At 40.3% G+C, this 26,580-nt stretch overlaps 1 long non-coding RNA gene across 1 annotated transcript in view; it reads right to left on the reverse strand.

Annotated features, from left to right (window-relative positions):
• Positions 1–972: 972 nt before the first annotated feature.
• The window catches only part of LOC145514583 (uncharacterized), a 619,877-nt gene continuing 594,269 nt past the window's right edge, over positions 973–26,580 (reverse strand). Inside the window, exon 7 of the long non-coding RNA XR_014060253.1 lies at positions 973–5,312. This is a non-coding gene — a long non-coding RNA (uncharacterized LOC145514583). The remainder of the gene's footprint in view (positions 5,313–26,580) is intronic.

The raw sequence follows: 26,580 nt of genomic DNA on the forward strand, positions 1-26,580 counted from the left end.
TTTTTCAGAAGCAACTTCTATATTTTACATTGATTTTTTAAAACTTCCTCCAAGATAGCCTGTCTTTCTTCCTTCAGTTGGTCTTTTGCCACCTTTGCCAGGTCCTTGGTTTCACTGACCAACTGAGTCACGTGTGTTATCTCATGTATGGGGGACACAGGACTCTTCCTTTCTTCCTTCAGTTCAGCTTCTAGGTCTGTAACCATGGAAGCTGCTATGTTAAACTACAGACTTCTAAAACTAAAAAAAAAAAAAAAAAAAATATTCATTCTTACGAGGGAAAATGTAGACACTTGGTTTCAGGACCCTCTGGGACCCATCACGGGTTATCTAAAGTACCAAAAATTATTAGCCTCATGTCCTAGTGGAAGTATTCAGGATATTAATTCACCAGTTGTGTATAATTCCCAAGTTAGTCTCTCGTGCCAAACAGTGAATAATTAAGCTGTAGATAATGTCATGCTGCAAGCGTGATAAAATAATAACGATGATGATGATGACAATAGCTAACACTGAGCACTGCTCAGTGCCAAGCGTGGCTCTAACTCTGTTCCCTGCATTACCTTATGCAGTCACCAAAATAATCCTATGGCATAAAATAATTAGTAGCCTATTTTTAGGTAAGGAAACCAAGGCTCAAGGAGGTAACTTACATGTTCAAAATGACAAGATTTGAACCCAGGCAGCATGATCCCAGAGCTCTGCTCTGAGTCACACACCATGACCTCTATTTAGGGGTAAAACCCAACAAACACTCTGCTTTCACTTCATTTCTGGGAGACTGGCTACTCCAGGTGAAAATGCACAGCAATAGGTTAGAAACCAGAGTAAAACATACATACACACATTTATTTCTTTAGGGGTCAGTGAGGTGTGGGGAAGTGAGCTTGGAGAACTAGCTGATTAGTAATTAGTTAGTAATAAGTACTAAAAGAAAGACATGTAGAGAAAAAAAAAAAAAAAGGCAGTTTAGTTGGGAGGAGATTACTTTTAGCTCCTGGGCAGCTGAATACCCAATGTAGAGCCATCAAAGGTTTTTTAGCACAAAAGGGACATAATAAAAGCTATGCTTTTAGGAAAATAAAACTGTCATTGGTGACTATAATGGCCTGGAAGGAGAAAAGACTCAAGGTGGAAAGGCCAGTTCAGAGGTGTCAATAGGACCCCAAGGGCAGGCAGCAGAGGCTGGAGGTGGGCAAGGACTGTGAGCACAGAGAGGCCAGCAGAGACTCTGTGGAGGATGGATGGACAGAGGAACAGATATGAAGGGCCAAGTTGAGGCAAGATTCCAACCCAAATGGCAGATAGAATGGAGTCTCATTAAGAGAAAGAGCAAAGACCCAAGGAGAAGAGAATATGGGAGGCATAGAGTGTTTGGGAATTTGTGTTTGATAGGGAATTAAAGCTGGAGTTGAAGAGACTGCAGAGCGTGGAGAGTTAATCATGAAAATGGTGAAGAATGTGAAGGGAGAGAAGGTGGAGTCACCTCAAGAGTGATGAAAAGAAAATCCAACATTAAGAGGTAACGAGAAGAGAAGGCAGAACAGGTGAGGCTAGAAAGACAGGAAGAGGACTGAGGGCAGCATGGCCTAGAAGCCAAGGGAAGAGAAAATGTGGAGAATGAGCGGTGACAGACATACGAGAGGTCATGGAAGGGGAGACCCAAGATAAGGCATTGGGTTCAACAACACAGACATGTGAGGAAGCAGCTTCAGCTGACCGGTGGGGAAAGAGAGGGTCAGAGGATGAGTGTCTTGTTAGAAAGAGGAGGAAGCAGCAGGTGTAGAAACATCTCACAAGAGGTTTGGTGACTAGAAAAGGAGGGCTGCATGAAGACAGTTCAGAGGATTAGAACGATCAGGGGACAGTTGAGTTCAGGAGGAGGGAGCCAACGTTTATAGACCCAGGGGAAGAATACAGTGATGGAAGCAGGAGAGGGTTCAATAAAGACAATAAGAAATGTGACAGAGAATCCACGGGGGAAGGAAAGTGAAAGACCCTGAGGGGCAGCAAGGGCCTCCTGATGCTGCACGGCACACATACCTGGTGGATCAAGTGGCTTGGTTCTATGACTTCCCGTAAACTGCGCTGGGCAGGTGGGGAGCAGACAGAGGAAGCGGAGGGTGAAATTTACTCTGGTTTAGGAGGAAGAATATGAGTCTGACAGAGGGGCATGGGGTCAAGGTCACAAAGGGCTGGATAGGAAGGCAAGGGCACTGAGAGAGAACCTTTTTCCCGGTATGTGGCCTTGGAGGCATCCTGCTCAACCCTCCTTTGGGGAAAACCTGTTCTGGGAGCACAGCTCACTGATAGCCTCCACTTGCCTGGGCACCTTTGGACACACCTGGTGTTTTGTTTCCAGTCAGGCTGCTCCAGCAATGACAGAGGATGGTGTGGGGGACTAGAATGGGGCCATCCTGCCCGTGGGGGACTCCTCTAACAGGCAGTGTGCTCAGGGACTCCTCACTGGCTTGGCTGAGGTTTTCCTCTGTCCTATGCACAGTCTCTTTCCTCCCTCTCTCCTTTCACAGATGTTGGAACTGCCTTGCAAGTTGAAGACTCTCCTTCTCAGTTTATGCTTCACAGTGTTTTCTTCAATAAATGTCCAGAATGTCTGATTTGGCCTCTGCTTTTTGGGGAGTCCTCAATGGAAACACTTAGGTTTGCTGTTATCAGTGGGGAAGGGGTGGGAGGCTGTGCCTGGAGGATGAAGGCAGTGAGATGTGATGACAAAGATTTGAAGGATGAAGGTCATGGATTCTCTTTTGAAATAACTGTAGACTCACGGGAAGTTGCAAAAATAGTACAGAGACTCACCTATACCCGTCACTCCACTTCCTCCAATGGTAACATCTTATACAATTAAAATGAAGAAATTGACATTGATATAATATCATTAACAAGTTTATTTGATTTGGGGTAATCAGTTTCTCATTATGTTTCTGTCCACCTCATAGATATATCGATCTCATCTTCATTGCAAAAAGCCACTTAAGAAGAAACAGTTCCTTTCTTTCCAAGTCAGCCAGCTCTATAACCACTAGTTTATGCATTGCATAAATAAAGCCATGGGTGGAAGAACAAAGAGAAAACTACAGATGTCCACTGAAGAGAGAGCTCTCCATCCATTCATCCATGCAGCCATCCATTGACTCATCCATTTATCCCTTTATCAATGTTTGCTAAGCTTTCCCTAAGCATCAGGAACTAGACACTTAGTCTATTTCATTAGGACACTGACATCAACATGGCAGCAGCAACTACCATACCTCATTTTCGGCTCAGGTACAACGAGGAACCAGAATATATAATTGTTTAGGGGACAAAGGATATCCAGATTTGTCCTGTGATCATTTCCACACAGGCAGTAATTCAACCAGCAGCAACCTTATGCTCAATGGCCAGGATCATGCCTTTTTACGAGTCACTGTAAAGCGCCAAGTGCATTGACATATACTTCATAAATGCTAAATAATAACAAGTCAGTGAACCTAGAAGTATTGGATTCAGTATTCGAGACATTAAACCCAAGTTATGCTGTTCTAGAAGCAAGGCAAACAAATAAATCAACCCCAAATCAAATAAAGCCCACATCTATCCCCAGCCAGCAGTGGGTGTTGTCTGGAACGCTCTTTATGGGCGAGTGGTTCTCTCATGAAGGGGTGCTTGTTAGTATTTTACCTAACACATCACACACAATGTCTTGCCTGTGATTTGGGAGGACAGTTTCATATCTGACTCACAGCAGACAACAGCGACACTGTGTTCTTAAAGCTCCGATTTTCTTTATTTGATGCCAGAAAATAGCATTTGCAGAAGCTCCAGAGAGGAGCAGTAGTCACTCCACTGAGCAATTAGACTGATCCTGGTGGGGAGTCTCTGCAGGCAGTATTGAGAGACCCTGTTTGTATTTCAAAGCCAGGATTTAGTTTTCCTTTAAGACATAAGTCTCTTTAGGGGTGGCTGTGATTCCTTGAGGATTTAGGCACACAACACAGAAAGCCTGGAATGGCACATATCCGGTATTGGCAACAGAATCAAACTATAGTACAGCCTGAATGCTTTCCTGATTCGAAGTCCAGATCCTTGAGCACAATCTTGGTGGGATGTTTGGGCCAGTGCCTTCTCTCTAGGAGTCTGCCATCTTGGTTTCACATACAAATATGATTTATCTCAAACCCATATACCCTTAGTCATTTCACAGTGATGACACCCTTGGGAGCAAAGCCCAACCCTCCAGAGCAAATGAGGAATGGCAAAGCATATGGCAAGTGAGGCAGTGATGACCGTGACGTCTCTGAGAGCGAGAAGACTGACAAGATCCTGTTTTGAGTACAGTCTGGGAGCACATTCTATCCTTTAACCATCATTTCCTAAAGGACTTGATTCTCATTCAGTTTCAGCCAAAGGAAGGAGAGCCAAGGAGCCTACACACGACACCTAGATCTGGCCAGTGAGCCGCTGAGTGGAAGACTCTGCCAAAGGGAAGGTACAGAGCCAAGAAACCAAGGATAAAATAGCCATCGGATGCTGACCTTGTCAATTCAACTGCAAATACAAAATGATTCCAGCTGGTTTCTGCCTGGCTCAGAACTAGCTCATTACATCTCACAGAACTGAGTGTTCATGTGACCAGAAATGATTGTCAAACATTACTGTACATTTATACATACTGTTTACCCTGAGGAGTTTGCTGAAAAGGCATGTTTTTGCTCTTCAGCCTGAAGATTCTCACTTTGTAGATCTGGGAAGGACTTTGGAAGGTACATTTTCAGTAAGCACCCCAGTGATGGAAGCAGAAGGATGGCTCATCATACTCTGGAAGGACTGCTTTAAATCAGTGCTTTTCAATCTCCACATGCCTAGAGTATTAAAGAGCTTAGGGAAATACCCTCAGAATAATCCAGCCCAAATTTTTCATCTTGCAGACGAATAGATTGAGGGATTAAGTAACCTTCTTAAGGTCATACAACCAGTTATACATGGGAAGTTAGAACCAGAAGCAAAGTCTAGTCACAGTGCCTTTTGTATTCACTATTCTGTGTGGTTTGGTCACTTTCTTCTCCTTCAAGTCCTGTTGGACATATACGCATATAAGCAGAAACTAGAACATGCCTGGATTATTGAGGCAATTTTTAAACCTTTTGAAACAACTGGTGAAGAGTGTCAGTGATGCCAAAGCAAACATTAGAAAAAACGAATTTAGAAAGAAGTGGTACTCACCCTCTCTAAAGTCAACAACGAAGAAGATGACGGCAGGGATTCAAGTTGCCCTTTGAGCATCCACGATGTTTCAGTTTCCAAATCAGTGCCTATGACAAAGCAAAAAGTAAAGAGTTACAAGAGACTGTACATCTGAAGCTGCATCAAAAGAAAAATAAGTGATTTCCTTAAGCTGTGCTTCCCAGGTGGTGCTAGTAGTAAAGAATCTGCCTGCCATAGCAGGAGACGCAAGAGACGGGAGTTTGATTCCTGGGTCGGGAAGATCCCCTGGAGGAGGAAATTCGAAGCCAGAACCATATCCTTCCTGGGAAAGATTTTATATTTTCTTACATGTAGGTGAGTATGTTTACTAACAATACATAATGCTCTAAAAATGCATTTAAAGGTTACATATTCTTTTGCAATTTGCTTTCTTTACTCATCATTTGTTTCTGAGCTTTTTCTATGTTGAAATTATAGGTCTAATTCTTTGATTTGAATTATTTTATTATAATAAGTAATTCACAATAGATCCAAACATTCTTCTTTGGGTGGATGTTTAGTTTGCCTCCCATTTTTCACTATCACAAGCCCCACTACTGGGAACATAGCTGTGTGTATGTGTTTGTGTCTGTACACACACGTGTGTGAGCCCTTCTCTAGGACACACAGCTGTCAGTGGGATATCTGGGCCATAGAATGTGCCCATCTTCAACTTTGTTAAATATTACCAAACTACTCTCCAAAGTGACTGCAGTAAGTTATATTCCCTCCAAGAGATTATAAGAATTTTCATTTCTTCATATCTCTGCATACAACTCAATATCAACAAAAAAAACCCACCTAATCAAAAATGGGCAGAAGACCTAAAAAGACATTTCTCCAAAGAAGACATCATATGGCCAACAGGAACATGAAAAGATGCTCAACATTGCTAATTATTAGAGAAATGCAAATAAAGATCACACTGAGGTATCACTTCACACTGGTCAGAATGGCTATTAGCAAAACGTCCACAAATAATATGGGCTGGAGAGGGTGTGGAAAAAAGGGAACTCTCTTACACTGTTGGTAGGAATATAAATTGGTGTAGTAACTGTGGACAACAATATGAAGTTTCCTTAACAAACTAAAAGTAGAGGTACCATATGATTCAGAAATTTTTCATCAGAAAAGATGAAAACTCTAATTTGGAAAGATACATGTACCCTAATTTTCATAGCAACACTATTTACAATATCCAAGACATGGAAACAGTTAAGTGCCCACCAACAGATGATTGGTTTAAGAAATGGTGGTATATATGTATGTGTGTATGTTTATACTCAGTCATAAAAAAGAATGAAATTTGCCACTTGCAGCAACATGGATGGACCTAGAGAATGTCATACTAAGTGAAGTAAGTCAGACAGAGAACAATAAATATTATATTATCACCTGTGGAATCTAAGAACGTAATACAAATGAACCTATATACAAAACAGAAACAGATCCAGACATGAAAAACAAATTTATGGTTACCAAAGGAGAAGGGGATAGGGATAAATCACAAGTATTGGATTAAAAGATACATTATATATAAAATAGATGGGCAACAAGGATTTACTATATAACACAGGGAACTATATTCACTATCTTGAAATAGCCTATAATGGGAACTAATCTGAAGAAATACCTGAATCACTTGGCTATATCCTAATAATAATATAATACTATAAATCAATATACTCCAACTGATGAGAAAAGAACCCTCCCAAACTGTCTGTATGGTGTGCTCCCATCTATGACCAAAAAAGGAAAATATACACGACTATACATATCTGTATGTGTACATGTGCTTATTGCTAAATGCATAAAACAGCTCTGAACAACTGTTCAAGAAACAATAACCATGTGATTGTTGATGGGGAGGGGCAGAGGGCATTTTGAGGAAACAGGCTTTTACCAAAAACTTTCTTTTACCATTTATTTAAATGTGGGACTATATGAAATATTAAAAAAAGAAAACAATTGAGGTGCTTTGATTATATGGGTTGGAGGACAGTGGTTTTGACCACTCCTATCAGCCTGTGGGTATTGGATACTTTTAAGAGGTGCTTTAGAAGAGAGGTGAGGAAATCTCTGTGTCATCACTCTGGAAACTCTGGTCCATGACCTCATCAGCCCTTCTGGAATTTCCCTGGTCAGTCTTCTGTCCCAAATGGAGACCAGCCACTTTTAATGGAAGTTTCTGTGCATTTATATAAAAATGCTTGCAAGTGATTTCTAGCATTTTGACTGGCAACAAAAGAAGGTAGTTCAGATTCTAGTCCTCATGGAAGTTGACGTTTGCTGGCCAAAGCACAAACTGCGGAAGGGAAGAACAAGAGTTCCCAAGGACAATGATGAAAATGTAAACAGCTTCTGGGTGTGGGTGTCATATGAGCCACTTTATTTTTCAGCTGGAATTTCCCAACTCTGACCACCTTCTCAATTCCCAATAGAGAAGGGAGAAAATATGGCAATTGAGTAGTCACTTTTGAAAACAACCCACTTACTCTTTACAGTGAAGGGAATATAGTTCTTAAAGAGAAGGATCTAGCTGCTCTCCAATTTATCAAAATGTGACAAGGCAGTGATTACAAATGCAAATGTAACCTTTAGGTCCTATAAGCAAAGACAATACTCACAGCATTGAACTTTTTGACTATTGCTAGGTTGCACCCAGTAGGCAATTCATACTGGGTTCTTTTCTGAATTCCAAGTTTTTTTTATAACCTTATCATCACAAATTCTGCAATTTTGGGATTTTTTTGGGGGGGTGTAATTACTACACATAAAAAATGACTACATTTCTTTTCTGAAGTGAACCTATGTACAAGATAATACCCATTCTTTCCCCCTTTGAAATTCAAGAAACCTATGAACAGATACGAGGTGCCAAGCATCATGAGAGTTGCTATTACCTAGAATTTCCACAAGCCTTTCAAGAAGAAGAACTATGCATCCACATGTTCCCATTTTACAGATGCAAAGACAGACTCCAAGCACTTAAGGGATTATCCATTCCTCTTATGACACTTTGCCCCTCTGCTTCTAGGAGGGGAATGCCATCTTGGGCCCAGGGGCACAAAGTCTAGGTAATAACAACTTTCATGATGCTTGGCACAGTCTAGGGGGGTCATCTTCCTTAATCAGGAAATACATGGCTTCCATATGCCCACACCCACCTAGTAAACCTGGCAATGTGGCAGCTAGGTTTCAGTGGGGAGGATACTTCTGGCTAGGTTTGGGAGAAGTGGCATTTGGGCACATGGAGAAGTCCCTAGTGATGACTAATCAGGCTCGGAGATCCATATGTAATTAGCATCCCAGTTTTGAAATAGGACATTCACTAAAACGTGGGCCATTTTCATACAAAGCAGATAAACCTATATAACATCAGGTGGAGGTATCATGGTATGCCTCTCCCCTCCACCCCTCCACCCCCGAGCCCTGACCACCTGCCCAGACACCTTTGTATTTGGCATCCCTTCTGCCTGCCAAACATCTCCATCAGCAGGCTTGGTCCAGCCTGGGGTTCCTTGAGAGAGCACTGGGCTAGCCTCTTAAGAGCAGACCCAGTCTGCCCGAGTAGATGCTGAAAGACCTAGCAACGTTGTTTCCATTCATCTTTAAGGTGATAGGCAAACATTCATTAAGTGAACTTTTTCCTCATTTTATTTTTTCTAGAGCTTTCCTTTTAACTATAGGAAAAGTAATTAAGAACCATGGGAAGGCTATTTATTTTTTTCAATTCATAAAGTCCCTTATCACCATGTCTGGTGTATCTGTTGATAAAATTGGATGTGATATTAGCTCTGTGATTGACTTTCATTACTATACTTGGAAGATTTCAGAAGACTTGGTTTATTAGGTAATTCCATTTCCCTCTGTCTATGGTGACTGTTGGGAAGACAAGAAGAAGCATGAAGAAGTAAGACGTACACACATTTTTTTCCCACAATAAATGACACTGAAATCTGTTGCGTTAGACAGATTTAGACTTGCATTTTATTTATTATTTTTAATTGAAGTAGAGTTGATAGACTCGCATTTTTGAAGTCGGACGTATGAGTTAAACTTGGCCTACAAGCGGCTTTGTTTGTGCAATCATTCTCTTACAGATGAAATTTCATGTACTGTAAAGTCTGGGGGGAGATACTTTAATGTGTACATTATTTCCCCATCTAACTTGATGTAAGTATAAAGAACAGCACTGATGCTAACTGTATCACAGGGGAGGAGGAAGGGTGTGCAGCTGCCCACTTACTCAACCAGAATCATGTGGGATTCTAGGCTCACTTCCCACACCCTAAACACAGAGACTGACATTTAGACAAACGTGTTTTCAGCCACCGGCACAGCGCCCAATGCAGGGTATGGCTCTGAATGACTTTGGCATCTGTTTTGTCTTGCTTCATGCCCACATACTGGGGCTGCTTGTTCTCATCCAATAGCAATTAGTACCATGGTAAATGCCTTGTGCCCTGTGCTCATTCAGAAGAATAAGCATGTCACACTCTGCCAAGAATTACAGCTAATCACAGAGGGCTCAGGGCACACCTGCCCTTTCATTAGGCTTTTGTTTTAAAATGAAGGGTTGCTGCAACTTGAAACACTGCGTTCTCCCCCTGGTTAGGGATAACCAAGGGGACCCAGAGTGGGAGGCTTGGAGTGTGACTTGGTTGCCGGCTCTGAAGACATGCTTCCTACAACGGAGGATGGAGAGCAGCAGGAAACGACTAACAGTGTGGCAGCTGCCACAGGGTGGGTCCAGGAATGCTCCAGGACATGCTGAAGCATGGCTCTGAACAGTATCCAATGCTGGAGATTGCTCAGGAACCACCACAGACGTAATTCAGGGGGATAAAGACCTGGGTTGACTGCACTTTGGGGGTGAAAAGCTCTTTAGTTATCATTTCCTTTTAGTCTCTTCTAACCTGATACCTGTCCTTATTCTAAGAATGCATTCTTTATCCTAATTTGGCTATTTAAAAAAAATATATCTATTTTACAAGTTAGTCTTCTAAGAGGTATGATTTACATTCAGGAGAATTTACCCTTTTAATCTATACAGTTCAATGAGTTTTGACAAAAGTAAACAATCACAAAATGATCACAATCAGGATATAGAACTACTTCCATCACCCTTAAAAATTCCTTATTGCCTTTTTCTTGTCACTCCCCCTTTCTGGGTTCCATACCAGACAGCCACTGATCTTTTTTGGTTTGTATTATTTCTGTTTTTTTCCCCCAGAGGGTATTAATAATATAAAGTGGGTAATGCAAAAAACAGTTTTGTTGTTAATGACTTCTTTCACTTAGCATATGCTTTTGAGATTTATCCGTGTCATTCTGTATATCAGTAGTTGGTTCTTTTTGATTGGTAAATGGTATTCTACAGATGTACCACAGTTGCTTCTCCAGCATAAGCATGACTTAGTTGTTAACACTTTGTGATGCGGAAAGACTAAAGGCAAAAGGAGAAGGGGGCAGCAGAGGATGAGATGGTTAGGTAGCATCACCAACTCAATGGACATGAATTTGAGCAAACTCCGGGATATAGTGGAGGACAGAGGAGTCTGGCGTGCTGCAGGTCATGGGGTTGCAAAGAGTCAGACACGACTTAGCGAATTAACAGCAACAATAACAACAACATTTTAGCTACTGTGAAAATGCTGCTATGAACATTCAGGTAGAAATCTTTGTGTGGGTATATGCTTTTATTTCTCATGGGTATATACCTAGGGGTAAAATTGCTTGGTCCTTGGTTATATATTTAATTTTATAAGACTGCCCAAATATTTTCCAGAGTGGTTTTGCATACTATTTTGCATTCCCATCAGTGATGGATGCCACTTCTTTGCCAACACTAGGGATTAGTCATTTGACTAGGTATCTACAAGTAACTCATTGTGATTTTTAAATTACATCTTCCTAATGACTAATGATGCAGAGATTCTTTCCACATCATAATTTATTTAAAAAAAATCAATTTGAATCCACTCTGCTCCAATTCTTGTTGAAGCAAGTCCTCATACACCTCATTTTAATAGAGATTTGTCAAATCCCTCCCAGGTACCTAAAAAAATGTACAACCCAGGAAAAGCAAAAATTTAGCAAGGATGAGGGATGTGCCCTGAGACTCTCTCAACTGTTCTTTGTTAATGTTTCCAACATGCTGAGCTCATCTTGGGGCAGAAATTGAGTTTTTCCATTTTCCACTGCACCCAGTTCAGGACCAAGCACACGCAGGTCCTTCAATAAATATTTGATGACTGACAAATGCAGGATGGTGGCCCATGTTCCAAGTGGCCATGACTAGGGTGTGCATGTATATGGTGGGGATGTTAAAATCACGTAAGGCTGATCAGCCACTTACTAAGAGGTTTTGTTCTGTGGAGTGTGTTCATGCTGGATAGAGATCAGAGGTCCTTTCTGAGGCTAATCTTTAGAAACAGGTGGGGAGTTTAGAAAAGGATGCCTAGGACCAGACACAGATTGTCCTTAAGATAGTGAGGCCAAAGCTCCAGAGCCCCACATGCGTCTGGTGCCCTATGAGTCCTGGCAGGTGCTGGGAGATATAGAATATTCTGTGGGGAGGGAAGAAGTCAGGTCACAATCAGGACCCTTGAAGACATCTCAGAAACAAGGGACCTGAATCTGGGTAATTTGTATGATTTCTGCCCTCATTTTAAGGAACTATTAAGCATGGGATTTTGTTGATGATGGTGATGGTGATTTGATGTTCTTTTTTTCTAAGAAGTTTTCATGAAATCTGATCTGTCCCACTGTGCTTCACTCAAGAGGTCGTGATTTAATTTTTCTAGGGTGTGGCCCAGGCATGGATGTTTGGAAGAGTGTGGCATTGAATTGAATGTGTCTGAGGGTTGAGCTATGTGGCTACATGGTGTCCACTGATGACCAAGTCTAGGCTATAAGCCACAAGGACAGATCCTGGGCACTGAAGTGCTTTCATCCTTCTAAGCAGAAGCGCTTCAACCAAACAGGCCCTTTTCATTTCTCTCCAAACCTGAAAAAGGGTGTCGTTCCATCCCAGCTGACTCAGACCCAGGTATCTTTGGGTCCACTCATCCCAGTCTGACCTGCCTCCAGGCTCTGACCACATCTTTATGTCCCTCATCCTTCATATCATTTGTGGGGCATTTTTTCATCATTTGCTTCTCTTTCCAGTTAGATGCTGAGTTCTTAAAGTGCAGAAAGGAAGTCTTATGCTTCCTCTTAGCCTCTGTAGTGGTAATTTCAAGATAATAATATCATTACCCACAACTATACTAATAGCTAACATTAACAGAATGCTTTGTGCCCAGAACTGGTAGGTTACTTACATACAGTACCTAATTTAATCCTCATAATTATCCCTGATCTGGGCATTATTACTGCTCTTTTTTATAGATAAGCAACTTGAACCTCAGGAAGGCTTAGGTCACAGCCCATCGGCCAAGGTTACACACAACTCATGGAATAACATTCATCTCTGATTGGAGTTTTCACCAGCTGAAGCCGAAAAAAAAGAAAAAAAAAAGGAGTGCTAACTATAAGTACTTAAAGAACTGGTTTTTATTCTGAGATTATAGCTTCCCTTTTTTTGTTGTTATTGTTGTCGCTAAATGCCTTTTTTAGCAATGGCACACTATGACGGTAGATTGTAGTAGATGTTTTAAAATGACTTTACATGGCAAAATAAAATATTGGGTATCCTTTATTTGTCTCTCCCAATTGTTTGGGTGGGAGGATTTTGGTCTTTCAAGTGAAGAAGTCTGAGAACCCTTATTCTAAAGAATACTATGTATTAAAAGACATGCCATATACATTTGCTAAATCAATGAATCTGATACTTAATATTCCAGTGTAAACATGTTGCCAGTGGAAGGAAGGAAGAGAAAGTCCTTCAGCTTCTAATTTAATTTCTTTCACCAACAGTTACTGAGCATCTCCTTTGTGTTAAACACTGTGCTCAAGTCACCCACAAAGGACACAAAACAAATAAAAAACAATTGCTGCCCTCACTGAGCTTAACATCATTTTCAACAGTTTAGGAAAAGTAAAAAGAAGCATGTCTAGGGACTTCCCTGATGGTCCAGTGGCTAAGACCCTGTGCTCCTAATGTAGGGAGCCTGGCTTTGATCCCTGGTCATGGAACTAGATCCCACAACTAACAATTCATACGCTGCAAGGAAGATAGAAGATCCAAGATCCCACAAGCTGCAATTAAGATCCCGTGCAGCCAAATAAATAAATACAAAAATAAACATGTCTGCTAGAAAATCAATATTATCAATACACTTCAAAAAACTCAAACAATATCTGTTACTCATTTGAAAAGATTCCACTAGATAGGACATACTATTCCTGTTCTGTACAGTCCATCAGTCCCTAATGAAGCTACACTAATAAGAATATCCTCATATTCAACGTGGTCATCTTCTTCAGGGTCACATACTAACTACAAGGGGGGTAGTGTAGACAGCAACAGATGTAGCGACTGTGGACCACTTGAAACACATTTATTAAAATATGAAGAAAACAAATGGTCTATAAACATACTATCTAAAAGCCCTCTGTTGGATATGAAAATAAAAAGTATTTTATCCCATGGTTAGAAAATCCAACTAAAAATAGGAAGGCATAAAATAAAAAAATAGGCTTTTACTTCTCTCAGCTTCTCTCATTTTCATGTATTTGTTCAGAAACATTTTCCCTACCTATATGATCAAAATGTATATACAAAATATACATAATACAATATATATACAATCCAACCAGCTTTTCTTTTCTTTACTCAAAGGACCCATACTAAACTACTTCCTCTGCAGTTTGCATTTTTCACTTGACAGTGTATCTTAGGGATGCTCAGATTCACTTCCTTTTTAAATGCTGTATTATATTCCATCATGGGTTATATCATAGCTTGCTTATCTAGTCTCCCATTTGCTAGATACAGTGTTTTATTCTTTTTATATTTAAAAGTGAAGCTTCAATGAGTGTCTCTATATATGCATTTTGGTATACTTTAAAACATTTTTATATATATTTTAATTAATTTATTTTTTAAATTGAAGGATAATTGTTTTACAGAATTTTGTTGTTTTCTGTCAAACAACAACATGAATCAGCCATAGGTATACATATGTCCCCTCCCTCTTGAATCTCCCTCATAAATTGGCACAAAACTATGAAAATTAAAACCTTTAATCTGTCTATAGTTAAGTCCCTTTTCCATTTGTTGCATTTGTTTTTAAAAATTTTACTTATTTTATTCGTCAATTTTGCCACATAATGATTTTTCTATTTTCTCAGCTTTTTGAAGAGCCAATTTTTGGCCATGTTGCTCTGGACTGGTTTTGAATTATGGATTGCATGTCCCTTGTTTTAAAAATTATACTTATTTTTTAAACATAAACAACTGTAGATTTTTATAATAAAATATATTTATATCATGTTCCTGAGTATGGCACAATACTTTACACACTTCGTTCTTTAAAATCTTCCCTATTCCAACTTGTCATTATTGTCTAGAATTTTAAACACAAAAATTTTAAAAACATAAACAACCACATTTATTGGCATATTTTACTTCTTTTTTTCTTATTGATGTTTTCTGAGCCCTAGGTTCTATTATTAGTTCTGTTCATAAAGCTCTGAAAGTGTTTAACTCCTAATTTATATATAAGTAAAAAGAACTTTATTTTGCTTAGTCTCAATAGTTTAGCTGGTAGAAAAACATATGCTGACGATTCTTTTTAGCATTTTGATTGTCTTTGGTATCCTTGCTGTAGCTGAGAAGTCTGTGCTCAATCTAATTTTCATTTCTTTTCAAATAATTTGCCTTTCAATGTTTAAATTTTTCTGTTGTTTTATTACAGTGTGTCTGATGTGGCATTATTTAGCTTCCTTTACATCTACAATGCATTACATTTGAAATTACATTTCAAATTTTAGAATATTCTAAATAGAAGTTATAGTCCTTTGGTATCTCTAATATTCTCTAAATAGAATATTCTATACTATACTTCTATTCTCTTTTTCTGAAATTCATATTAGACATATATGAGTGCCTCACAAACTATCTTCAGTTCAGTTCAGTTCAGTCGCTCAGTCATGTCTGACTCTTTGTGACCCCATGAATTGCAGCATGCCAGACTTCCCTGTCCATCACCAACTCCTGGAGTTTACTCACACTCATGTCATTGAGTCAGTGATGCCATCCAACCATCTCATCCTCTGTCGTCCCCTTCTCCTGCCTTCAATCTTTCCCAGCATCAGAGTCTTTTCCAAAGAGTCAGTTCTCCACATCAGATGGCCAAAGTATTGGAGTTTCAGCTTCAGCATTAGTCCTTCCAATGAATATTCAGGACTGATTTCCTTTAGGATGGACTGGTTGGATCTCCTTGCAGTCCAAGGGACTCTCAAGAGTCTTCTTCAACACCACAGTTCAAAAGCATCAATTCCTCGGCGCTCAGCTTTCTTTATGGTCCAACTCTCACATCCATACATGACTACTGGAAAAACCATAGCTTTGACTAGATGGACCTTTGTTGGCAAAGTAATGTCTCTGCTTTTTAATATGCTGTCTAGGTTGGTCATAGCTTTTTTTCCAAGGAGCAAGCATCTTTTAATTTCATGGTTGCAGTCACCATCTGTAGTGATTTGGGAGCTCCCCAAAATAAAGCCTGTAACTGTTTCCATTGTTTCCCCATCTATTTGCCATGAAGTGATTGGACCAGATGCCATGATCTTAGTTTTCTGAATGTTGAACTTTAAGCCAGCTTTTTCACTCTCCTCTTTCACTTTCATCAGGAGGCGCTTTAGCTCTTCTTTTCTTTCTACTGTAAGGGTGGTGTCATCTGCATATCTGAGGTTTTTGATATTTCTCCCGGCAATCTTGATTCCAGCTTGTGCTTCATCCAGCTTGGCATTTTGCATGATGTAATCTGCACATAAGTTAAATAAGCAGGGTGACAATATGCAGCCTTGACATACTCCTTTCCCGATTTGGAACCAGTCTGTTGTTCCATGTCCAGTTCTAACTGTTGCTTCTTGAGCTGCATACAGATTTCTCAGGAGGCAGGTAAGCTGATCTGGTATTCCCATCTCCTGGAGAATTTTCCACAGTTGTGATCCACACAGTCAAAGGCTTTGGCGTAGTCAATAAAGCAGAAGTAGATGTTTTCCTGGAACTCTCTTGCTTTTTCAATGATCCAATCGATGTTGGTAATTTGATCTCTGGATCCCCTGCCTTTTCTAAACCCAGCTTGAACATCTGGCAGTTCATGGTTCACATACTGTTGAAGCCTGGCTTGGGGAATTTTGAGCATTACTTTGCTAGCGTGTGAGATGAGTGCAATTGTGCAGTAGTTTGAGCATTCTTTGGCATTGCCTTTCTTTGGGATTGGAATGAAAACTGACCTTTTCCAGTCCTGTGTCCACTTTTGAGTTTTCCAAATTTGCTGGCATATTGAGTGCAGCACTTTCACAGCATTACCTTTAAGAATTTGAAATAGCTCAGCTGGAATTCCATCACCTCCACTAGCTTTGTTCGTAGTGATGCTTCCTAAGGCCCACTTGACTTTGCATTCCAGGATGTGTGGCTCTAGGTGAGTCATCACATCGTTGTGGTTATCTGGGTTATGAGGATCTATTTTGTACAGTTCTTCTGTGTATTCTTGCCACCTCTTCTTAATACCTTCTGCTTCTGTTAGGTCCATAATATTTCTGCCCTTTATTGTGCCCATCTTTGCATGAAATGTTCCCTTGGTATCTCTAATTATCTTGAAGAGCTCTTTAGTCTTTCCCATTCTATTGTTTTCCTCTATTTCTTTGCATTGATCACTGAGGAAGGCTTTCTTATCTCTCCTTGCTATTCTTTGGAAGTCTGCCTTCAAATGGGAATATCTTTCCTTTTCTCCTTTGCCTTTAGCTTCTCTTCTTTTCTCAGCTATTTGTAAGGCCTCCTCAGACAACCATTTTGTCTTTTAAATTTCTTTTTCTTGGGGATAGTCTGGATCCCTGCCTCCTGTGCAATGTCACAAACCTCCGCTCATAGTTCTTCAGGCATGCTGTCTATCAGATCTAATCCCTTGAATCTATTTGTCACTTCTACTGTATAATTGTAAGGGATTTGATTTAGGTCATACCTGAATACCTGATTTAGGTCTGGTGGTTTTCCCTACTTTCCTCAGTTTAAGTCTGAATTTGGCAATAAGGAGTTCATGATCTGAGCCACACAGTCAGCTCCTGGTCTTGTTTTTGTTTACTGTAGAGAGTTTCTCGATCTTTGGCTGCAAAAATATAATCAATCCATCTGGTGATGTGCGTGTGTAGAGTCTTCTCCTGTGTTGTTGGAAGAGGGTGCTTGCTATGACCAGTGTGTTCTCTTGGCAAAACTCTGTTAGTCTTTCAGTTCAGTTCAGATCAGTCGCTCAGTCGTGTCCGACTCTCTGCGACCCCATGAATTGCAGCACGCCAGGCCCCCCTGTCCATCACCAACTCCCGGAGTCTACCCAAACCCATGTTCATCGAGTCGGTGATGCCATCCAACCATCTCATCCTCTGTCGTCCCCTTCTCCTCCTGCCCCCAATCCTACCCAGCATTAGGGTCTTTTCCAATGAGTCAGCCCTTCGCATGAGGTGGCCAAAGTATTGGAGCTTCAGCTTCAACATCAAACCTTCCAGTGAACACCCAGGATTGATCTCTTTTACGATGGATTGATTGGATCTCCTTGCAGTCCAAGGGACTCTCAAGAGTCTTCTCCAACACCACAGTTCAAAAGCATCAATTCTGCGGTGCTCAGCTTTCTTCACCGTCCAACTCTCACATCCATACATGACCACTGGAAAAACCATAGCCTTGACTAGACGGACTTTTGTTGGCAAAGTAATGTCTCTGCTTTTAAACATACTATCTAGGTTGGCCATAACCTTCCTTCCAAGGAGTAAGCGTCTTTTAATTTCATGGCTGCAGTCACCATCAGCAGTGATTCTGGAGCCCAAAAAAGTAAAGTCTGACACTGTTTCCACTGTTTCCCCATCTATCTCCCATGGAGTGATGGGACCAGATGCCATGATCTTAGTTTTCTGAATGTTGAGCTTTAAGCCAACTTTTTCACTCTCCTCCTTCACCTTCATCAAGAGGCTCTTTAGTTCTTCTTCACTCTCTGCCATAAGGGTGGTGTCATCCGCATATCTGAGGTTATTGATATTTCTCCCGGCAATCTTGATTCCAGCTTGTGTTTCTTCCAGCCCAGCGTTTCTCATGATGTACTCTGCATATAAGTTAAATAAGCAGGGTGACAATATACAGCCTTGACGGACTCCTTTTCCTATTTGGAACCAGTCTGTTGTTCCATGTCCAGTTCTAACTGTTGCTTCCTGACCTGCATACAGGTTTCTCAAGAGACAGGTCAGATGGTCTGGTATTCCCATCTCTTTCAGAATTTTCCACAGTTTATTGTGATCCACACAGTCAAAGGCTTTGGCATAGTCAATAAAGCAGAAATAGATGTTTTTCTGGAACTCTCTTGCTTTTTCGATGATCCAGCGGATATTGGCAATTTGATCTCTGGTTCCTCTGCCTTTTCTAAAACCAGCTTGAACATCTGGAAGTTCACGGTTCACATATTGCTGAAGCCTGGCTTGGAGAATTTTGAGCATTACTTTGCTAGCATGTGAGATGAGTGCAATTGTGCGGTAGTTTGAGCATTCTTTGGCATTGCCTTTCTTTGGGATTGGAACGAAAACTGACCTTTTCCAGTCCTGTGGCCACTGCTGAGTTTTCCAAATTTGCTGGCATATCGAGTGCAGTATTTTCACAGCATCACCTTTGAGGATTTGAAATAGCTCAACTGGAATTCCATCACCTCCACTAGCTTTGTTCGTAGTGATGCTTTCTAAGGCCCACTTGACTTCACATTCCAGGATATCTGGCTCTAGGTGAGTGATCACACCATCGTGATTATCTGGGTCGTGAAGATCTTGTTTGTACAGTTCTTCTGTGTATTCTTGCCACCTCTTCTTAATATCTTCTGCTTCTGTTAGGTCCATACCATTTCTGTCCTTTATCGAGCCTATCTTTGCATGAAATGTTCCTTTGGTATCTCTAATTTTCTTGAAGAGGTCTCTAGTCTTTCCCAATCTGTTGTTTTCCTCTATTTGTTTGCACTGATCGCTGAGGAAGGCTTTCTTATCTCTCCTTGCTATTCTTTGGAACTCTGCATTCAGATGAGAATATCTTTCCTTTTCTCCTTTGCTTTTCGCTTCTCTTCTCTTCCTAGCTATCTGTAAGGCCTCCTCAGACAGCCATTTTGCTTTTTTGCATTTCTTTTCCTTGGGGATTTTCTTGATCCCTGTCTCCTGTACCATGTCACGAACCTCTGTCCATAGTTCATCAGGCACTCTGTCTATCAGGTCTAGTCCCTTAAATCTATTTGTCACTTCCACTGTATACTCATAAGGGATTTGATCTAGGTCATACCTGAATGGTCTAGTGGTTTTTCCTACTTTCTTCAATTTAAGTCTGAATTTGGCAATAAGCAGTTCATGATCTGAGCCACAGTCTGCTCCTGGTCTTGTTTTTGCTGACTGTATAGAGCTTCTCCATCTTTGGCTGCAAAGAATATAATCAATCTGATTTCGATGTTGACCATCTGGTGATGTCCACATGTAGAGTCTTCTCTTGTGTTGTTGGAATAGGGTGTTTGCTATTACCAGTGCGTTCTCGTGGCAAAACTCTATTAGCCTTTGCCCTGCTTAATTCTGTACTCCAAGGCCAAACTTGCCTGTTACGCCAGGTGTTTCTTGACTTCCTACTTTTGCATTCCAGTCCCCTATGATGAAAAGGACATCTTTTTTGGGTGTTAGTTCTAGAAGGTCTTGTAGGTCTGCATACAACTATTCAACTTCAGCTTCTTCGGCGTTACTGGTCGGGGCATAGACTTGGATTACCGTGATATTGAATGGTTTGCCTTGGAAACGAACAGAGATCATTCTGTTGTTTTTGAGACTGCATGCAAGTACTGCATTTCGGACTCTTTTGTTGACTATGGTGGCTACTCCATTTCTTCTAAGGGATTCTTGCCCACAGTAATAGAGATAATGGTCATCTGAGTTAAATTCACCCATTCCAGTCCATTTTAGTTCACTGATTCCTAAAATGTTGATATTTACTCTTGCCATCTCCTGTTAGACCACTTCCAATTTAACTTGATTCATGGACCTAATATTCCAGATTCCTATGCAATATTGCTCTTTAAAGCATCAGACTTTACTTCCATCAGTAACATCCAGTCACATCCACAACTGGGTGTCGTTTTTGCTTTGCCTCTGTCTCTTCATTCTTTCTGGAGTTATTTCTCCACTGATCTCCAGTAGCATATTGGGCACCTACAGACCTGGGGAGTTCATCTTTCAGTGTCCTATCTTTTTGCCTTTTCATACTGTTCATGGGGTTCTCAAGGCAAGAATACTGAAGTGGTTTGCCATTCCCTTCTCCAGTGGTCCACATTTTGTCAGAACTCTCCATCATGATCTGTCCGTCTAGGGTGGCCCTACAGGGCATGGCTCATAGTTTCATTGAGTTAGACAAGGCTGTGGTCCATGTGGTCAGTTTGGTTTGTTTTCTGTGATTGTGGTTTTCATTCTGTCTGCCCTCTGACAGATAAGGATAAGAGGCTTATGGAAGCTTCCTGATGGGAGAGACTGACTGAGGGGGAAACTGGGTCTTGTTCTGATGGGTGGGACCATGCTCAGTAAATCTTTACTCCAATTTTCTGTTGATGGGTGGTGCTGTGTTCCCTCCCTGTTATTTGACCTGAGACCAAACTATGGTGGAGGTAATGAAGATAATGGCGACCTCCTTCAAAAGTTCCCATGCAGGCACTGCTGCACTCAGTGCCCCTGACCCTGCAGCAGGCCACCACCAACCCACGCCTCTGCCAGAGACTCCTGGACACTCACAGGCAAGTCTGGGCCAGTCTCTTGTGGGGTCATTTCTCCTTTCTTCTGGGTCACAAGATTTTGTCTGTGTCCTCCAAGAGTCTGTTTCCCCAGTCCTATGTAAGCTCTGGCCGCTCTATGTGGGGTTAATGGCGACCTTCTCCAAAAGGGCTTATGCCATACCCAGGTCTGCTGCACCCAGAGCCCCTGCCCCTGTGGCAGGCCACTGCTGACCCGTACCTCTGCAGGAGACACTCAAATACAGTTCTCGCTCAGTCTCTGTGGGGTCTCTGGGTCCTGGTGCACACAAGGTTTGTTTGATCCCTCTGAGCTTCTCTGGCGGATATGGGGTTTGATTCTAAAGGTGATTTCGCCTCACCTACTGTCTTGCTGGGGCTTCTCCTTCGCCCTTGGGTGTGGGGTACCTTTTTTTGATGGGATCCAACATTCACCTGTTGACGGTTGTTCAGCAGTGAGTTGCGATTTTGGAGTTCTTGCAGGAGAAGATGAGTGCACATCGTTTTACTCCACCATCCGCTATCTTAGGAATTATTAATTGTGTATGTGTGCATTTGTGTGTATCAAGTGTAGAGATCATTTTCATAATTATTTTAAAAATTTGATTGCCAGGATTTCTAATCGGTTCTTTTTCATATTAAACCATTTTTTGCTTTATTTCTATCTTTTTACAGCTCATAGCTTCTCATTCACTTAAAAAAAATATTCTCCCATGTTCATCTTTAATGTTTGTAACTCTTGTTAATCACTGAATACCTTAAGCATACTCATTTTAATTCTTTGCCAGACTGTTTCAGTATATTAATCTATAGAAAATTCATATTCTATTCATATTCTAATTGTGTATTTTGCTTGCTTACTGACATTAGATATCTTCAAGTTGTTTGAAATTTTGGTCTATAGGAAGAGGGTTTTTGTTGTTTCTTTCTCTAAGTTCAACCTTTCCCTGTTTAGTTTTATATATGACTTTCTGCTCAGCCTTTGGATCATCAGGCCAGCAACAAGACACTACTTTAATAGCATTTTTAGACTTCTGCCTCATTGCAATATTGGAAATAGCATAGGTCCAGTCACTGAAATTGCAGAGTTTTGTTGCATTTCTCCAGAAGCTATACCTTTGTCCTTTTACATCCCCATGTCTGTAGTTCCCTATAAAGCTGAATCTTCAGGCAGTAGGTAGGTAGGACTTCTATTTTTAAATTGTCCTCCCTTGAACCCTCCCATAGACTCTGGATTCAATCCCAGAGCCTGTTAATTTCTAATATTTCAAGAAGATTTAGTCTCTACTACCCCACAGATTGCCATTGCCTATTTCCAGTGGGAGAGGCTGGTGAATCCATGGCTTTAGTGCCACTCATCACTTTGTATTTCTGTTCTGTTTTTGGTCTATGGGGAGTCCTATTGTGCTTTTAAGTCCAGCCATATATTTTCTTTTTCTATATCTTATATGTTAGAGCAAAAGAGGTGAGTCAATGTGTGAATTTACCATGTCATCTTAATAGGAAATCTTCCACATGTATATATGATTGTGTATATGTATATACATATTCTCCCACCACCTTAGGTTATTAAGGGAAAGTCTCAGAATCTACAGGCATAATTATTATTTGATGACGTCTCAGGTGGTTATGGTTGATGGGTACTCAGGGACAAGTTCACATGTCATCTCTTACTGGGAGATCTTGTAGAGGTTTGTTCTACATCTAGAAAGTCCAGTTTATTAAGCTCCCCATGCATAATCCAGGCTTTCACTGTATGCTTTTGCTCAATAATGTAGTAAGACCTTTGGAGGACTTAATCTACAGGTAATATTTTTTATTCTATACCTAACTCGAATGTCAGTTGCAATAAAGAATGACAGGTGGGAATAGCAAAGAATAGTATTGGAGATTTATTAGATAATGAAGCTTCCATGCCCTGTTTTTAAGCTCTTTTTCCTCTAACACAGCACACTGTGTAATATGTATTCTCTGATCTAGCTGGTTGTGATGTTTGATTTAAGAAACTGGGCATTGGCATGATAATTGTTTTTCAATGGCTGTATTTCTTATAGTATTATTACTTACATGGTGCAGGTTTGCATAATATTGGAATCAATAAATTGTAAAGGAATTATACCTCTTCTTTATACCTCTGGTTCTTAAATGTGAAATCACCTTGCTATACTTCTGCTGTGTGTTACTTACTTTTTCAAAAGTAGATATTTTTAGTCTCTCACAGGGAAACTACTAAAGACAAATGTCAAATTTTCCCAGAACATGGGAAAATTTTGTCTACATGAGAGGAAAGCAGGTTTTGGGGATGGCACAAACATGCCATCATATGGGCTAAATCAAGGCAATTTTCAGAAACTGAAAAGTCAGGCTTTAGGATTATACTCTATCATTCTCTTTTATATCTCTCAAAGTTTAGGAGGAGTTTCTGATGATTAGAACAGGTGAGGTATGTACAAAATACCAAGTTTTATAAGGCAAAGATTCTATAGAAACTGAAAAATTGGTGAAACTGCACAATGTATTTTTGGATATTCTGAATTGTTTTCATTAAACATACTGGTATGATCCTTGAGTGATTATACCTCATACTTTATTGGCGTTTAGTGAAAAGGACTTGCTAAGGGCTTGACAAATACTTGTTGACTTAAGAAACACTGTTGATACAAACTCAGCATTTTAATCATGATAAATCTCAGGGCCAACAGACTGCATGTTGATGTCCTTGTTTTCTGTCTAATGAAAATATTTAATTTTCATAATAAACTGAAAGTCACCCCAGATTTACTTAATACCAACCTTGCCTAAGATGATGAATCATTCTCAAGGGCAGCACTGTGGCTCCAGAGTCCCAGAGCAAGGCCACTCTCTGTGGCTTTTAGCTCTAGGTGGCATCCTATTTTTCTTTCTTACTTGGTATATGAAATCATTATTAAAATCCAAAACTATAATAGTGTTTTCCTTAGGGTCCACCATTTATAAAGGAGAATAACTCTCAAAATTGTAGGATGAATTAAATTTTCATGACTTTATTCACTTTGTAGTTGTCACCCAATGAAAGCATTTCTGTCTGAAGGCTACCAGCATGCTTCATAAAAGCAGGGAGAGCAATCACTGATGCTTTTCTGATTCTCTCTACTTTAAATTAATCTTCCATGCTTACACTGAAAAGAGAGATGTGTCTTTCTATTTTTCTGTCCAGAAGGAAACATTCTTGGGTGCTGTTTTGTTTCCTTCTAGATAAATGATCATTTAAATCCAAGGAAGAAGTTCCTCAGATTGAATCATGATAAAAATATATGTCCTGATATTCTGCTCAATTAGAATAAGGTGTTAGTTGTTTTTATTGCTGGAAATTCCCTGCTAAGCACCTTTGTCATTCGTCATGCTCAGTCGGTCACTAAATTGTGTCCGACTCTTTGCGACCCAATGGACTTTAGCCTGTCAGGCTCCTCTGACCATGGGGATTCACAGGCAAGAATGCTAGAGTGGCTAGCTATTTCCTTCTCCAGGGGATCTTCCTGACCCAGGGATGGAACCAGCATCTCCCGCATTGGCAGGCGGATTCTTTACCACTGAGCCACTTGCCATGTTGTAATCATAGTCTCAGTCAAATGAGTTAGTAAATCCTAGCATTCTTTTTTGAGCGGTAAAATCTTCATGTTGATGGAGGAAGAAAGTTGTGATTGTGTTCTCAGAGGACAGCTTCCAAGAATTTTTACTTCTCTTCTATTTTTTCCTACCACTAAGTGGGAGAGAATCTCATACCTCTCAGTTAATTATAATACCGTTTCCTTTGCAGTTTTAACCTCCTTGTCTATACATCCCATTCATAATCTTTACACATTAAAGATGCTAGTCATCTTCATTTACAGATTTAGAGTTAATTCACTCGGCATAGATGTTAAAGTAGGAAAGAAGTTGTAGCCTCAATGAACCTGTCAAAGGTTTTGAAAACCCTTCAGAGCATTTTTAGAGAACTGAGTCCCAGATAGCAATCATGTTCTCTTTGCCAGATATCAAAAAGATGCATGTATCTGCCATATATAAGCCCAATGGGTATTTTATCTTACTTGGAGTTAACAGTATACAATGTATTTATAGTTTACCACATATTAATAATCTGAAAGTGATACACTATTTATAGTTAAAAGGTAGAAAAGGAAGAGCTCATATTCAATAGAACATTGTGTTTTTTACACTGAGAAAATAATTTTAAGACAAAGATGATGAGGGACACAATGGAAATTTTTGCTGCTGAGATCTAAGGTGTCAGTACTGAATGATTCCTTTGTTGCTGCACTTCTCACGGTCTCACATGACATACTCAAGGCACCTCCTCATTCATGTGGTGTTTGGATCTTCTCAACAACAGCATTATTCCTTGTACTTAGAAACTTGGCAAGCACTAGAAGCCATTTCTCAAGCAGAACTCAAGGCATGAGGACATATAGTTATAGCTCAAAGTAGGTTGCATGAAATATTAACCCCACTCTTAGAACAGAGTCCTGCGGTTGATCCAAGGAAGCAATTGCCAGCTCCACAAATAAGATACTACAATGAATTTAAGAGTATCTAAGATGTTCCTGCAATCTGCTCTTAACAACTATGCATGATAGGAAGTCTGGTGGAGCACACTCATCAGACAAAATAAATAGCAGGGCCCTGGGGAGTTGGAGAGGCCCCCTACCTGATTAACTGGCCTGATTTGAGGCCAGGCTTGGAGACAACCAAATGAGAATCTGTGGGACCCCTAACACAGTGCCTTGAAGAAATTCAGCAGATATGCAAAACGAAGCATGGAAAAGCCTAACTGCAATTCTAAAGAAAAATTTTGAAGTTCATAGATTGTCTCTTATTTTCCTACATTTATAAACTAGATGAACTTATTCTTTCTATGTTTTCCTCATGCTGGAGTCACATTTCCTTTCCCTGTAATGAGTAACCTGCATCTCTGTCAGTGACTGTTGCTTTAGCCAAGCCAAAGGCTGTTGGACTCACACTCCATCTCCTTGCTGGTGACTTGTATTTTAGGTTTTAGAAAAAGCTAGACCATTTTTCTTTGTTTTTTAACCAGAATAGAGCTCAGGGTTAGTATTTCTCTACCAGTCTGTAATTAATTTACTTCTTATTCTCAATGTTATCATTTCCTCATTTTAGGGAATTCTTTTTTTTTTTCCTTTTTATGCTTTTATTTATTTATTTTTTAATTATTTTCCATTTTTTAACTTTACAATATTGTATTTGTTTTGCCATACATTGACATGAATCCACCATGGGTGTACATGTTTTCCCCCTTCAGAAGCCCCCTTCCACCTCCCTCCCCATCCCATCCCTCCAGGTCATCCCGGTGCACCAGCCCCGAGCACCCTGTATCATGCATTGAACCTGG

Source organism: Giraffa tippelskirchi, chromosome 7, assembly GCF_054371585.1.
Source record: "Giraffa tippelskirchi isolate mGirTip1 chromosome 7, T2T-mGirTip1v1.2.pri, whole genome shotgun sequence".
Classification (NCBI taxonomy): Eukaryota; Metazoa; Chordata; class Mammalia; order Artiodactyla; family Giraffidae; genus Giraffa; species Giraffa tippelskirchi.